The sequence below is a fragment of the Chiloscyllium plagiosum genome, chromosome 13, assembly GCF_004010195.1.
Source record: "Chiloscyllium plagiosum isolate BGI_BamShark_2017 chromosome 13, ASM401019v2, whole genome shotgun sequence".
Taxonomy (NCBI): domain Eukaryota; kingdom Metazoa; phylum Chordata; class Chondrichthyes; order Orectolobiformes; family Hemiscylliidae; genus Chiloscyllium; species Chiloscyllium plagiosum.
Window position 1 is genome coordinate 2,579,057 of NC_057722.1, and position 16,969 is coordinate 2,596,025.

A 16,969-nucleotide genomic window follows, 5' to 3' on the forward strand; every position below is an offset into this window, starting at 1 on the left:
AAGGACGACACAGATTCAGGAAGGTGGTTCGCCACCACTTTCTCAAGGGCAATTAGAGAGGAGCACCAAATGCTGGCTTTATCAATGACACTGACTCTACAATAGGAAACTTTTAAAAACTAATCACCATGTTCTGATTCACTTACTACTTTTTTATTCTTTTCGACTTGGGTAACATCTTGCACAAAGGGTGTTGGGACCATCATAGTCAGGCTGGATTCTTCATTTAATCTTTAACTGCTACTCAACCTAGAATCCCGACACTGTGGAAACAGGCCATTTGGCCCAACAAATCCATACCCACACACCGAAGAGTATCCCACCCATTCCCATTCCTCTACCCTATTACCCTACATTTCCCTTGACTAATGCACCTAACCTACACATCCCTGAACACAATGGGTAATTTAGCATGCCCAATTCATCTAACCTGCACATCTTTGGACTGTGGGAAGAAACGCACGCAGACACAGAGCGAATGAGCAAACTACACACAGACAGTCATCCGAGGCGGGAATCAAACCTGGGTCCCTAGTGCTGTGAGGCAGCAGTATTAACCACTGAGCCACCATGCTGTCTGCTGTACCTGGAGTTAGTATGACAGGGCTCTTTTATAAATACACAAAAAAATGACATAACATTTTTCCACATCCATTCAAACGCCTCAACGTCAGATCCAGCACATGTGTATACGACTGGCATTTTCCAGTGACTATTGCCTCTCACCATGCCACTAAACAACTGGACAATTATGAAATGCCGTACTTTCATCACTTTGGCATAATCAATACATCGTGTTATACGGTGCTGAATATTAACCGCACTTTCAAATGCACACAAGAAAGATGCTCAATTAAGTTAAATGTAGACCCAGGAAAGATGCAGATGTTTTGCATCACAACTGGTGTGTGTAAATTTCTGTCGTTTCTTTACCTCAATACCTACTGACGAGGTTATTCATTCAACCATCCCACTGTGTACTCGATGAGATAAAGAACGAAACAAAGGGTAAAGCAGTATTGCACATAGAATGCAAGCACAGAGTAAAAAGAAAGAAAGGAAGCAAAGGAAAGTCACAAAAATAACGAAAAAAATCATTTGAGTTAAATGGTTCGAAAAGTGAAGTTATACATTCAGCTTAATGGTCACAATCAGCTTTGTTTGAATTTCATCGACATCATACTACCTCATGCCTTCAGTATACTGTACTGAAGTCAGAAGGAAATTCAAACGGTATTTTGTAATTTAAAAATACTAGAGCTCTCCAGATTGGTGCAGAATTCCATGGAATAGGAGGAGTCACAATCTACAGAATTCTTCAGAGACTGAGGTTGGTGGAGTGCCAGGGGAAGCAAAAAGAATGAACCTAACTCAGCCTGTTACCCCTTATTCTAGTCCTTCGCAGCCAGCAGTTTGCTCCCAATTCTCAACATGGCATAATTCTCCAATCATTGGGTGCAGTTTACCCAGCCCCTCACTACCCCAATTTCAAAAGGCAGTTCAATCAATCCCTCACATCCCCTGATCCCAAGCTGCAGGTTAACCTTCTCCCTCTGTTAGTCCCCGTCGATCCCTGCCTGCAGCTTAATCAGCCCCTCATTCTGGCCCAGGAGGCACCCACCCACTCCCAGAGGCAGCATAATCACCCCTTCGTTCTCAGATCAAGCTTATCATTGCGTCATTCCTCCAAATCTGGGGTACAGCCAAACGCCATGTAATTTCCCCAATCCTCGAGTACAGTTAATCACCTCCTCACTCCCCCAGATCGCAGGGTACAGCTAATAACTGGGGAGAAAGTGAGCACTGCAGAAGAGCTTATGCTCGAAATGTCGACTTTCCTGCTCCTCGGCCTGGCTGGCTGTGCTTTTCCAGCACCACACCTTTTGACTCTGCACTTAATTTCCCTACCCCCACATTTCTCTTGATCCCAGGATCCAACTAATCACCCCCGCGCTCCCCTGATCCCAGGGTACAGCTAATCACCCTCTCACTCCCCTGATCCCAGGATACACCTAATCACCCCCGCGCGCTCCCCTAATCCCAGGGTACACCTAATCACCCTCTCACTCCCCTGATCCTGGGATACACCTAATCACCCCTCATTCCCCTGATCCCAGGGTACAGCTAATCACCCCCTCACTCCCCTGATCCCAGGGTACAGCTAATCACCCCCTCACTCTCCCTAATCCTGGGATGCAGATAACCACCTCTTCATTCCTCCTGATCCTGGGGTACAGCTAATCACTCCATTGCGACCTCATTAGAAATGTGCACATGACTCTAACATAACATTAAAGGGCTCATGGCATCGTCATTGTCCACACAAATCTTGACAGCTTGGTGGTCATGCTTTGCTGACATGTTGAGACTCAAACAACAATGCTGCCTTTGTAACCATTGAGATGCACAATCTTCCCTTAACTGTTCTACTTCTGCAGACGTTTGGATTCACACTGCATTTGGCACCTCTCCCTAACCTTGCTGTTATGGATGGTCATACCAGGAGAAATACGATCACTGAGACAGAAACTGCTGAAGAAACTCAGCAAATACTGCCAGATCTGATTAGTTGCTTTAGCAATTTCTGTTTCAGATTTCCAGCATTCCACATTTGTTTATTTTTCTTTAGAGACCACAAATACATTACTTAAAGAATTGTTGGAGTGAACACATTTTTCCATCATATCAAAATGGCCATCTATTCAGCCATCTGAATTTTAGGATAGTGTGACATAAGCAGCATTGGTGAAGTGTAGCATCAGTAAACCCCCAATAAAATGGCAGCCAATGTAGATATGGGGAAAAAACTCTCCCCTGGTTGATGTCACACTTAGCGTAAAGATTGTGGCTGCTGGCATTTAATCATTTGAACTCCAGAACATCTCTGCAGGAATTCCTCAGGGTAATATTCTTCACACAACCATCTTCAGCTGCTGCATCAATGACCTTCCACCCATCTTACAATCAGAAATACAATGTTTAGCACTATTCACTCAACTCCTCAATACTGAAGTACAGTCAATTCTGCTAGAACGTGTGTTTCTTCAAAGCGAAATGGTTTTAACGCAATTAAAGAATTTAGACCATTATTTGTAGAATGCAAACTTTCCTTACCTGTATTACCTATAGTGAGATTCTGGCCCCGTTAGTTTAGATTACGGCTATTGCGTGATTTTCGTATAACGCGAGATTGCACGAGAAAGGAACTACCACATTATATCAGAACCGACTACAATCTGTGTCCAAAATGTAGCTAGATCTGAACACCATTCAGGTTTATGTGACAAGTGACATGAATGCCACGCACACAAGTGCCAGACAATGGCCGGCTCTAATAATACAGAATCTAACCTTTGCTCCTTGACATTCAAAGACATATCCACCACCAATTCCCCACTACTAATATCCTGGAAGTTACCATTCACCATGACCTGAACTGGACTAATTATATAAATACTATGCCAACAACAGCAAGAGCTAGAGTTATGCAGCAAGCAACTGTATCCTGACTACCAAATACCTGCCCACTATCTACAAGGGACATGTCAGGAGTGTGATAGAATACTCCCCATTTGCCTGAATGAGTACAATTCCAATGATATAAGAAGCTTGATAGCATCCACAATACAATAGCCCCTTGATTGGCACCACATCCATAAACATCTATTCCCTCCACCATTGACACTCAGTAGCAACACTGTGCACCATCTTCAAAATGCACTGCAGAAATTTACCAAGGTTACGATACGAAGATTGGTGGAGTTGTGGATAGTGAGGAGGGCTCTTGTCGGCTGCAAAGGGACTTGGATTTGATGCAGAGCTGGGCTGAGGAGTGGCAGATAGAGGTAAAAACAATGACTGCAGATGCTGGAAACCAGATTCTGGATCAGTGGTGCTGGAAGAGCACAGCAATTCAGGTAGCATCCGAGGACAGGCAAAATCGACGTTTCGGGCAGAAGGGCTTTTGCCCGAAACGTCGATCTTGCCTGTCCTCGGATGCTGCCTGAATTGCTGTGCTCTTCCAGCACCACTGATCCAGAGTGGCAGATGGAGTTCAACCCTGCCAAGTGTGAGGTTGTCCATTTTGGAAAGACAAATAAGAATGCGGAATACAGGGTTAACGGTAGGGTTCTTAGTGAGGTGGAGGAACAGAGGGATCTTGGGGTCTATGTTCATAGATCTTTGAAAGTTGCCACTCAGGTGAATAGAGCTTGTAAGAAGGCCTATGGTGTATTAGCATTCATTAGCAGAGGGATTGAATTCAAGAATCGTGAAGTGATGTTGCAACTGTACAGGACTTTGATTAGGCCACATTTGGAGTACTGTGTGCAGTTCTGGTCGCCTCACTTTAGGAGGGGAGATGTTAGGGGTGGGTTCTTTACCCAGAGAGTGGTGGGGGCATGGAATGCTCTGCCTGTGGGAGTGGTAGAGTCAGAATCTTTGGTGACCTTTAAGCGGCAATTGGATAGGTACATGGATGGGTGCTTAAGCTAGGACAAATGTTCGGCACAACATCGTGGGCCGAAGGGCCTGTTCTGTGCTGTATTGTTCTATTGTTCTATGTTACTTGGATAACACTTTCCAAACCCATGACCACTACCATCCAGAAGGACAATGGCAATGGAACACCACAACTTGTAGGATATTCACACAAATTGGCATAGGATGCCAGGATACATGTGGCAAATTTAGCTTGACAAGCTGCAACCGATGCTCGGACATTTTTTGTTGCTAATTTATTTCAATGAGTTGGATGATTGTATTGGATGCAAACCTGCCGATTAGTCAAATGTTGCTGACAAAACAAGTTGTGAGGTGGGACACAGAGTCTCCTGTGAGATACAGTTGAACTATTTTGCAAATGGTAGTACAATGTGAGATTATTCACTTTGGCAGGAAGAATGAAAAGACAGAATATTATTTAAATTGAGAGAGATTGCAAAATTCTGAGGTACAGAAGGATTTGGTGCCCTTGTACATAAGCCAAAACAACTTAGCATGCAATCAAAGAAAGTAATTAGGAAGGCATTGTATACTGGTTTTTATTATAATGGAACAGAGTATAAAAATTGAGATGCCTGTTTACAGGACATTGGCGAGACCACACTTAGAATACAGAGTACAATTTTGGTCTCCTTATAGGACGTGCCCTATACCTGCAGTGGAATTCAAAGAAGAATTGTAATTACTTAAAAATATTATGCCTTATGGAAGGTGTTGCGATGCCTTTTGATAGGTCTAATAAAGGAATGAACGGTATATCCTGCAGGAGTACTGAGGAATAAAGGGACCTTGATGTACAAGTACATAGATTCCTGAAGGTGTCAGCAGAGTGTAGACAGGATGGTGAAAGCGGCATACGGGATTGCCTTTATTAGACAGGATGTAAAATATCAGGTCAAGGAAGCTTTTTTTTGTTCTAACATTGGTTAGACCACAGATGGAATACTGTGCACAATTTGGATTGCCATGCTATCGAAGGATGTGATTGCACCGGAGAGGGTCCAGAGGATGTTACCTGTGTTGGAAAGTCTCACTTATGAAGAGACTGGATAAACTAGGTTTGTTTTCCTTGAAGCAGAAAAGAGTTGGGGTGGACTGATTTAGCTTTACAAAATTATGACAGATGTACACATGAGAATCTTTTTCTTGTGGCAGACATGTCTAAGACATGGCATGGTGTAAGGTGAGGAGTAAATAATTTAGAGAAGATCTGGAGAAACCTTTTTGGAGAAATATGAAACATGCTACCCGAGAAGGTGGTGAAGGGAGTTAGTTGCATAATATTTAACATAATATTTAAGAAGCATCTAGATGAGCACTTAAAATGCCAGGGCGTAGAAGGATATAGACTAACTGCAATAAATGGGATTGATGTAGTTTGGTCAGTACAGACATGGTAGGCCAAATGGCCTGTTCCTATGGTGCATACTGTTTATTGTCCACAGGTACAGCCAGATGCATTGCCCATTTCCAGCACCTTCTAGTTTTCACTCCAAGGATGAATTGGGCCTATGTTTCATGTTTACAAGAATGAGATGTGACTAAAACTTATAGGATACAAGCCAGATTACAGCTTGAAGGAAAAATGTAATGGAATTGGACACAGTCCAAAGTAGGTTCACTAGGCTGATACTGGGTATGGAGGGATTGGTTTATAAGGAGAGGTGGAGCAGATTGGGCCTGTACTTTTTGGAATATAGAGGAATGAGAGGCAACAGTATTGAAATATTCAAGATTCCTGCAAACTTATATACAGGAACTTACTCAAACAGTGAAGCAGGCGAACAAGAAAGGGCATGAATTGACCTTAGAAAATAGGGTTAAAGAGAATTCCAAGGTATTCCACACTTACATTAAAAACAACAGCATAACAACAGAGAAGGTAAAACCACTCAAGAATAAAGGAGGGAACTTGTGCTTGAAGGCAGAGGACATGGACGAGATCCTAAATCATAGCATCCCCACAGTGGGGAAAAAGGCCATTTGGCTCAACAAGTCCGCACCAAACCTCCAAAGAGCATCCCATCCAGACCTTTCCCCCTACCCCTACCCTATCCCTGTAATCCTGCATTTCCCATGGCTAATGCACCTAACCTACACATCCCTGAACACTATGGGCAATTTAGCATGACTAATCCACCTAAATAAGTACTTTGTGTTGGCATTCACCCAGAAGGAGGATATGGAGGATAGTGAAGTTAGTATGCAGTATGCTATTGTAGTCAGGCAATTTGAGATCCAGAAAGAAGTGGTTAGAGACAGAAATGGTGTTGGGTGTCTTCAAGGCTATTAAGATGGATAAGTCCCCAGAACCTGCTGGGATCGATCCCAGGTTACTGAGAGAGGCAAAAGAGGAGATTTGTGGAACCTTGACCAAGATCTTTGTATCCTCACTAGCCACTGGAGAGGTCACAGAGGACTGGTAAAATTGATGTTGTTCCTCTGTTCAAGAAGGGAAATAGGGATAATTAAGGAAATCATAGACTGGTAAGTTTCATATTGGTGGTTGGGAAGCTATTGCAGAGAAATCTTAAGGATAGGATTTATGCTCATTTGGAAAAGCAGAAGCAGGCCATTCAGCCCATCAAGTCCACATCAACCCTCCGAAGAGCATTCCACTCAGACCCAGCCCTAACCCTATAACCATGCCTTTCCTGTGGTTAATCCACCTAATTTACAGATGCCTGGACACTGTGGGCAATTTATCATGGCCAATCCACCTAACCTGCACGTTGGACTGTGGGAAGAAACTGACGTGGACACGAGGAGAATGTGCATACTCCACACAGACAGTCGCCTAAGGGTGAAATCAAATCCTGGGGCCCTAGTGCTGTGAGGCAGCAGTGCAAACCACTCAAGCACCATATCATCTCCTACAGAAAGTGGAATCCAAAGCTCCTTCATGGGAGGTTCATCCAAAAAGATTACGATGCATGGGATGCAAGTGACTTGGCTGCTTGGATTCCGAATTGGCTTGCCCATACAAGGCAGAGGGTAGGATGTTTTTCAGGCTGGAGGTCTGTGATTATTGGTGGTTGGCAGGGATATTTGGAGTATTGTGCGAAATGTTGAGCCCCACTTCTCAGGAAGGTCTTACTGGCCCTGGAGTGTGTTCAGAGGAGTTTCGCGAGAATGGTCCCAGGAATGAAAAGTTTATAATATGAGGAATGTTTGAGGACTCTAGATTTATACTCAATGCAGTTTAGAAGGATGGGGGGGGGATTTAATTGAAACATACAGAATACTGAATGGCCTGGACAGAGTAGATGTTTCCATTGGTAGGAGAGATAAGGACACGAGGGCAGGGAAGACCTTTTAAAATGGAGAAAAGAGAAACTTCTTCAGCCAGAGTGGTGAAGCGAAAGAATTCATTGCCACAGAGGCTGTGGAGGCCAGGTCATTGAGTATATTTAAGACTGAGATACATAGGTTATTGAGTATCAAGGGAATCAAGGGTTAAAGGTAGAAAGCAGAATTGGGTTGAAAAACTTATCAGCAATGATTGAATGGTGGAGCAGACTCAATGGGCTGAATGGCCTAATTTCTGCTCCTATGTCTTATGGATCACTACCGGAACCTCTAATGTATAGATATATGACTAAGATGAAAATGTAAATGGGTGGGTTAATGAGTTTGTCGACAACACAGATTGGCAGAGATGTGAATAGTGTAGAAGGTTATCAAAGGTTACAGCCAGATGTAGATCAGTTGCGGATATGGGCAGAGAAACAGGAAGATGGAGTTTAGTGCGGTTAAGTGTGAGGTGCTGCACTTTGGGAAATCAAATGTTGAGGAAAAATATACAGTTAATGACAGGACCCTGAACAGCATTAATGTACAGAGGGATCTTGGGGTTCAAGTCCATAGCTCTCTGAAAGTGGCCATGCAAGTAAATAGGGTGGTAAAGACAGCATATAGCATTCTTGCCTTTATTGGTCAGGGAATTGAGTACAAGAGTCAGGATGTCATGTTGTAGCTTTATAAGATTTTGGTTAGACTACACTAACAGTATTGTGTTCAATTTTTGTTGCCACTTTTACAGGAAGGTTGTGGAAGCTTTGGCGAGGACGCAGATTGTGGTTTACCAGGACACTGCCTGGATTACAGGGTATGCTTTATAAGGAGAGGCTAGAAAAACTTGGGTTGTTTTCTCCAGAGCGGCAGAGGCTGAAGGGAGACTTGATCAAAGTCTAGAAAAATAAGAGATGCATTGATAAGGTTGACGGTCAGAATAGTTTTTCCGCAGTGTCCCAGTATCTAATACTGGGGGCATGCATTTAAGGTGGGGGGGGCAAGTTCAAAAGAGATGTGAGGGAAAAGTTATTCACACAGAGAGTGGCCAGAGTCTAGAACGTGTTGCCAGGAGTAGTGGTAGAGACAGTGAGGAAGAAAGTGGTGGAGAAAGTGAGGACTGCAGATGCTGGAGATCAGAGCTGAAAAATGTGTTGCTGGAAAAGCGCAGCACGTCAGGCAGCATCCAAGGAGCAGGAGAATCGACGTTTCAGGCATAAGCCCTTCTTCAGGAAACTTGAGGCATTTAAAGGACTTTTAGATAACCACACAAACATGCAAGGAATTGAGGGATATAAACAAAGGGCAGGCAGAAGGGCTTAGTGTAATTTGGCATCATGTTCGACACAATGTTCTAAGATTCTTAGGAGGCTTGACGGGTAGACATGAAGGGTTGGATGTGCAGAGGGCACTTAAGCCAGAGATGAGGAGCAACTTCTTCTCACAGAGGGTTGTCAACCTGTGGAATCCTTTACCTCACGGGGCTTTTGAAGCTGGGTGATTAAAAGGCAAAGACGGGCAGATTTTTAATCACACACCACCGGGTTATAGTCCAATAGGTTTAATTGGAAGCACACTAGCTTTCGGAGCGACGCTCCTTCATCAGGTGATTGTCGCTCCGAAAGCTAGTGTGCTTCCAATTAAACCTGTTGGACTATAACCTGGTGTTGTGTGATTTTTAACTTTGTACACCCCAGTCTAACACTGCCATCGCCAAATCAAGATTTTTAATCAGTAAGGAAATCAAGAGTTATAAAGTCAGGGAAGAAGAGTTAAGCATCTTTACTGAATGGTGCATGAGCTGAATGGCCTACTGATGGACCCATTTCCTCTGATTTAACGTTCTCGGTGGGTGCACGGTGTGCTACACCAGCAGTGAGGCTCACAACAACCAAACAACAGAAGCCAGCAACTGGACGCTGGAAGTACACAGCAGCCCAGGCAGCCCCTACAGAGTGACAAACATAAGGTCGGTGACTGATCGTTCACACGAACCGATAAACAGTGAACTTACCCAACAAGGAGCCAGCCAGCTCCACAGGTGACACAGCGAGGCCCGCACTCCCGGGGGGGGGGCGACAAGGGGGACACACCCCAGCCGCCCCTGTACACCTCACCGCCAGGGAGCAGACTGCTACAGTCCCTCCCTCCCCAAGGACCTTATTGATACTCTCTCCCCTTTCACTGGGGTTACGGTGATTCCCCCTAGGAGTTACAGTTACAGTTACAGTTACGAATCCTTCACCTTCCCCCGCCCCCTTGCTCTGGTTACCTCAAATTCGCCGCCACCGGCCAGGCCCCACACTTCACTGCGCCTGCGCTTATCCCTCCCCCCGCATGACCTGACGGGAGTTGTAGTCCTCGCGCCCCGGCGTTGCCACAGCATTGCAGGAGCAGAGACGCGCCCCATTCACCAACCAACCAACACACACACACACCTCTGCGCAGCCGCAGTGATGGCCGCCCGCCTGCAGGCCGCGCAGCCGCAGTGACGGCCCTCCTCCACAGCCCCTCAGGTGGCCGGTGTGGGGGAAGTGTCAGCCTTGCTCTGCTGTGGTCCCCAGATAGAGGGGTTGGAGCGTCAGCTCTAGGCGTGAAGGAAGGAGGACGTTGCAGTGCTTTAGAAAGGGGATCTGTCAGTGGGTTCAAGGACAGAGTCAATTTGGTTAGAGCTAAACATTTAAAACACGCGCAGTTACTTGATGTCGTGTGCAGGCCACCAACCTCGAAGAACAAGTCTGCAGGGAAGTTACAGAAAGAAACCATCATTGAAGAGTGTTTATAATCGACGACTTCAGTTTCTCAAATATAGACTGGGGGGGGGGTTGAATTGGTCGGCCACAGAGCGGTGGGATTATTTGGTGCGTGAGTCCCAGAGGTTTTGAATGTAGGTTTGCTCGCTGAGCTGGAAGGTTCATTTCCAGATGTTTTGTTACCCTGCTAGGTAACATCTTCAGTGGACCACATGTGAAGCAATGATGAAAATTCCCACTTTATATTTATATGTTTGGGTTTCTTTGGGTTGGTGGTGTCATTTCCTGTGGTGCTGTTATTTCCTATGTTGAAGGCACTTCCTGTTCCTTTTCTCAGGGGTGGTAAAGGGGGTCTAACTCCATGTGTTTGTTGATAGAGTTCCGGTTGGAATATCATGCTTCTAGCAATTCATGTGAGTGTCTTTGTTTGGCTTATCCTAGGATTGATGTAATGTCCCAGTCGAAGTGGTGTCCTTCCTCATCCGTATGCAAGGATACCAGTGAGAGGGGGTCATGTCTTTTTGTGGCTTACCACAAGAGGTGTAAAACCCGTGCCCATACCTCCCCCCTCACCTCCGTCCAAGGCCCCAAAGGATCTTTTCACACCCAGCAGAGATTTACCTGCACATCCACCCACCTCATCTAATGCGCCCTTTGCTCTTGATATGGTCTCCTCTACATCGGTGAGACAGGATGCCAACTTGTGGAGTGTTTCAAGGAACATCTCTGGGACACACACCAAACAACCCCACTGCTCTATGGCTGACCACTTCAAATCCCCCTCCCACTCTCCCAAGGACATGCAAGTTCTGGGCCTCCTCCAAATCAAAACCACCTGCCAACCATAGGAAGAATGCCTCATCTTCCATCTTGGGACCCTTCAATCACACAGCATCAACATCGACCACTAGTTTCCAAATCTCCCCTCCCCTCACCTCATCCCAGATCCAACCCTTCAACTTGACATCACCCTCTTGACCTGTCCTACCACTCCACATTCCTGATGACAGGCCTATGCCTGAAACATTGACTCTTCTGCTCTTCAGATGCTGTCTGACCTGCTGTGCTTTTCCAGCACCACCCTTTTTGACCCTGATTCTCAAGCATCTGCAATCCTCACTTTCTCCTTGTTGCGAAAGTTATGGTCTTGTTCAAAAAAGAGAGAGCAGTAAAGTGTTGTGAGTGAACTTAGCAATAAATTAGATTCCCTACAGTGTGGAAACAGGCCCTTCAGCCCAACAAGTCCACACCGACCCTCCAAATAGTACCAACCCAGACCCATTTCCCTCTGACTAATGCACCTAACACTATGGGCAATTTAGCATAGCCAATTCACTTAACCTGCACATCTTTGGATTGTGGGAGGAAACCGGAGCACACGGAAGAAACCCACACAGACACGGGGAGAATGTGCAAACTCCACACAGACAATTGACAAAACTGGAATTGAACCTAGGTCTCTGGTGCTGTAAGGCAGCAGTGCTAACCACTGAGCCACCATGCTGCCCTCATGTTGTGTGGATCTCAATTTAAAGCTTATCAATTTCACCTAGCTAGCTTTGCAATACGTGATTAATCTATTTTGGAATGTTCTAGTCGGATAGCAAGTTCAAAAAAAGTGAAAATTGATCCAGGATATGGCTGGTCAGACAAGAGAGTTATGGCGTTCATTTGGACAGAGGACGTACATCATTTATGTAAGGGTGCAAAGGTTAGATTCTCAGGATCACTGCAAGCGACAGCCCCAGGAACCAACACTCGAACAAGAAACCCTGAGGCAGAGCTTCAGTGACAGAACTGACTAGTGTGAGACTAATCAACTTTGTTAGACGCAGGTAATAAAACATTCACAATTGGGCTGTGTAATATTTGTTAGCTCTCAATGTAGTCAACCAAGTGTTGGCCATCAGAATTTAGGATCTCTTAGGTGGTTTCAGATTGAAGGGTTCATTTGAAACAAGAGAGACCCAACCTTGTGGGAAACCAAAAGCAGCAGTTTAAATGTACCGATATTTGATCAAGGTAAGACTGAGGAAGGGCTCATGCCGGAAACGTCGATTCTCCTGCTCCTTGGATGCTGCCTGACCTGCTGTGCTTTTCCAGCAACACATTTTCAAGACTGAGGTGCAGCCAGTTCTAGATTATGTGAAGTGGCCCAAATGGAAGCACTACTGTGCGGATGGTTATCCGGGTCAGGGAATTATGGCCAAATCAATATGGACAAAGGTGCATGGGAATAACTGTAACAAGAACACTAAAAATTGGAAAGGTTGCAGCAATTACTTGTCCCTGAAAGAATTGGGAAAACGGGAAGCAGAAGTGGTCATTTTAAAATGTCACCTGGAATAAATGGAGTTTCAGGCTGGTGTGGGAAGGAAAAGCACAGCGTTGGAAATGTCAGCATGCCAATTGTACACGACAATGGAGTAGTTTTCAGGATCTGCCTGAGAAAGCTGGGCCCAGTCACTGATACATAGAATGAGCATAGCCAGGAGAAGATATATGGGAAGTGGAGCAGAAATGTACAGATCTCTAAACTCTGTTCTGTTTCAGAGCTCAGAGAGTATGACTCTCAAGGAGCCAAGCCACGTTAAATGTCGGAACAAAACAAACAGATAAAGAAATCAGTTCTCGGATCAAGGAGGGGTTATTGGACATTAATTAAGGGGGAAGGTGATGATGGTTCATGGAATGATGCCCTCGACTTGGGTTGTAGGATGAGCATTAGATGAGGAATCCTAGCAATGTGAGTGAGGCCATGAGAGCGATGATTACAATAACTAAGGAGACCTACCCAATGGACACAACACACTGCCGCCACCTGACCCTTGCTCCTGCCACCAGCCTCTCTCCATCCCACCATTGCAACTGCCTCCACTCTGTATCTGCCACTGCCCTTGCTTCATGTTGCCCCTGCATCTGAATCACTCCCCCTGCCATTGCCTCCACCCTGCCCCTATCCCAGCCTCACCCTGCACCTGCCCCTGCCCCTGGCCTTAGCTCTTGTGGATTAGAGTGGTGCTGGAAAAGCACAGCAGTTCAGGCAGTATCGGAGGAGCAGGAAAATCGACGTTTCGGGCAAACGCCCTTTCATCAGGAATACAGCTGTATTCCTAATCTCTAATCCAGAATCTGGTTTCCAGCATCTGCAGTCATTGTTATTACTTAAGGGAAAGTGAGGACTGCAGATGCTGGAGATCAGAGCTGAAAATGTGTTGCTGGAAAAGTGCAGCAAGTCAGGCAGCATCCAGGGAACTGGAGAGTTGACGTTTCGGGCATAAGCCCTTCTTCCTGAAGAAGGGCTTATGCCCGAAACGTCGACTCTCCAGTTTCCTAGATGCTGCCTGACCTGCTGCGCTTTTCCAGCAACACATTTTCAGCTCTTGTTATTACTTAACTCTTGTGCCAGAGCCGATGCATTCTCTGGTGACAAAACAGACAGTTGGCAAACACAATAATTAGAATCAGGGTGTGGTTGGGCTGGTAACTCAGACAGTGCCAGCCCCTTAGGATAGCACCAACAACAAGGGCAAGTCCAATAGCCAGGAGCAGTGATGTCAATTACCCCATAAACAATCAGACAGCTGGCTGACCTGACACATCCTTTATGGGTTGGCAGACCCCAATCTACATTTGCTGCTGGCATATAGTTATAAACTGTACACAGAGGTATTGAAACTACTTGGCATGAGTAGAAGTTCCATCCTATTTTCAGCTTCATCACAAGAGAAACAACAAAGGGATGGCACTCTAGACCAGATGAGGCAAGGAATTCTAAATGCAGCTACTTAAACAGTGCCAGCATTTTCAGTCATCTGTGTGATCATTTTGATAAGGCCTGGGTGCTCAGAACAAATCTGCCCATTGAAAAGCAATATGTATGGAAGTATACTGTCAAAGGTTAGGTGAATTGGTCATGCAAAATTGCCCATAGTTTTCAGGGATGTGTAGGTTAGGTGCATTAGTCATGAGTAAATGTAGAGTAATAGGGTAGGGGAATGACTCTGGGTGGGATACTCTGAGGGTTGGTATGGACTTGTTGGGCCAAAACAGCCTGTTTCCACATTGTAGGGATTCTATGATTCTATGAACCCAGGCTAAGATGTCAAATTCAATCCCTAGAGGCCTTTGCTCACTGAGGCTTGGATTGTCGCTAGGATGACCAAGCTTCACTAAAGGTGATTGAAAAGGAAAATAGAAAGAAAGAGGAGAAAACAAAACAAACAAAGGGAATGATTATTGCAGTCCTGAACCATCAATGGGTGAGCATACAGGAATGAAGGGAGAAACTGACATCAGCGAAAAGGGATGGGAGTCACAACAGTCCTCACCATAACCATTCCCCTCCATTCAGGGATAGAATGGGGCAGAATGCCAGAACTAACACCCACGCAACCAGTGCAGCAACTGTGGGAGGCTGGGGCATTTTGCTAGGAATTGCAGAATCCCATGATGAACTATCCACAATGCACGCTGGTCCAAAACAACAATTGCCCCCATGAGGGTTCAGGTGATCGGGGACCCAACCAGTTGTGGCCTGGAGGATGTCTATTGATGATGTCAGCCCTGAGCAAAGGAGGGTATAATGCAATGTTGAAGGCTGCCACGCAAAGTCCAAAACAGACTGATTTGGCTTGGCCCCCACTGAGAGTAAGTGGAATTATAAAATAGTGAAAATTAAAGCACACTTTGATGGCATAGACACTTTGGGATGAAATAGGAGAGCAGACAAGCTAGCTCAATCAGGCAGTAAAAGAGAAAGCATGGGACCCCTTCCCATTGTCTGCAGACTGGGTTTTGGAGGATCAAAGAACCTATAGGGGCTACAGCAACTACTCCTGCCCCAAAAGTAGAAGATTAAGTGAAACATATATTAGAAATTAAGCAAGAATGGCCTGAGGCTTGTAAATTTCAGTACAGCAAGGAACACACCCTTTGGCTAATCAAGACTGTGCTGACACTTGACAACTTCATGAACTAAAAACCTTTTGCCTCTACTCTCTGCCTCTTCAGGTACCAGTCAAGATTCCTCTTAAACATTGCAATTGTATCTGCTTTTACCACCAGCTCTGACAGCACATTCCAGGCTCTTACAACCCTGTGTAAAAAACTTGTCCCCTATTGACATTTCTATCTTGGAAAAAGGACTCGAACTATCCACTCTGTCTATAACTCTCAATTTTGTGTACTTCTATCAGATCACTCCTTAGCCTCCCACATTAAAGTGTATCATCTATAAACTCACTAACCAGGCCACATACATTTTCCTCCAGATCAATTACAAATATACAGACAGTGCTGGTCCCAAAACTGATCCGTGCAAAACACCACTGGTCACAGACCTCCAGTCAGAAAAACACCCTCCCACTGCTACTCCCTGACTTCTATGGCTAAGCCAGTTCCGTATCCATCTCACCAGCTTATCCCATCTGACTTCACCTTTTGTTTCAGCCTGCCATAAGGGACCTTGCCAAAGACCTTGCTAATCTCCATGGAGACAATATCCATCTCCCTGCGCTCAAGTATTTTTGTCACTTCTTCCAAAAACTCAATCAGGTTTGTGAGATAAGACTTTCCCCGCAGAAAGCCAGGATGCTTCCAGTTTTTGGACACAAACTGAAAAACTAAAACACGTACAGTCATGGAGACCTACAATACAGAAAAAAAGCTGTTCATCACATCACATCTCTGCTGGTCAAAAACAACAACGTCACGATTCCAATCCTATCTTCTAGCACTCGGCCCATAGCCTTGTATGCCTTGGCTTGAAATATTTAGATGTGCAAATACAACGTTATGAGGTTTTTTGCCTTTACCACCCTTAGAGGTAGTGAGTTCCAAATTGCCAATTGCTGATGAAAAAGTTTTTTTCTCATCTCTTGTAAATTTCCTGCCCCCTACCTTAAACCTGTGTCCCCAGCCCCCATTCATAACTGAAAGTCTTCAGACCAGGCAGCATCCTGTTAAATCTCCTTTGCACCTTCTCCAGTACAATCGCATCCCTCCTATAATGTGGATTCCAGAACTGCACACAATTTCTAAAAAATTTATTCATTTTGTGAGATGTGAGCATCACTAGCTGGTCAGCATTTATTGCCCTAGTTGTCCTTGAGAAAGTGGTGCTGAGCTGCCTTCTTGAACCGCTGCAGTCCACCTGCTGTGGGTTGACCCACAATGTCATCAGGGAGAGAATTCCAGGATTTTGACACAGCGACAGCGAAGAACGCCAATATAGTTCCAAGTCAGGATGGTGAGTGGCTTGGAGGGGAATTTGAAGGTGGTGATGTTCCCATATATCTGCTATCCTTGTCCTTCTAGATGGAAGTGGTCGTGGATTTGGAAAGTGCTATCTGAAGATCTTTGGTGAATTTCTGCAGTGCATCTTGTAAATAGTACATACTGCTGCTACTGAGGGAGTGAAT

The 16,969-nt window shown here is 45.1% G+C and overlaps 1 protein-coding gene across 5 annotated transcripts in view; it reads right to left on the reverse strand.

Annotated features, from left to right (window-relative positions):
- The window catches only part of cep63 (centrosomal protein 63), a 110,949-nt gene extending 100,921 nt beyond the window's left edge, over positions 1-10,028 (reverse strand). For 3 of the 5 annotated variants that reach the window (XM_043701675.1, XM_043701677.1, XM_043701674.1), the window contains exon 1: positions 9,809-10,026. The gene's annotated coding sequence lies outside the window, so the exon portion shown is untranslated. Of the gene's footprint in view, positions 1-9,808 lie in introns of all 5 variants that reach the window. The other 2 variants (XM_043701679.1, XM_043701678.1) reach the window with 2 other exon arrangements.
- Positions 10,029-16,969: the final 6,941 nt, after the last annotated feature.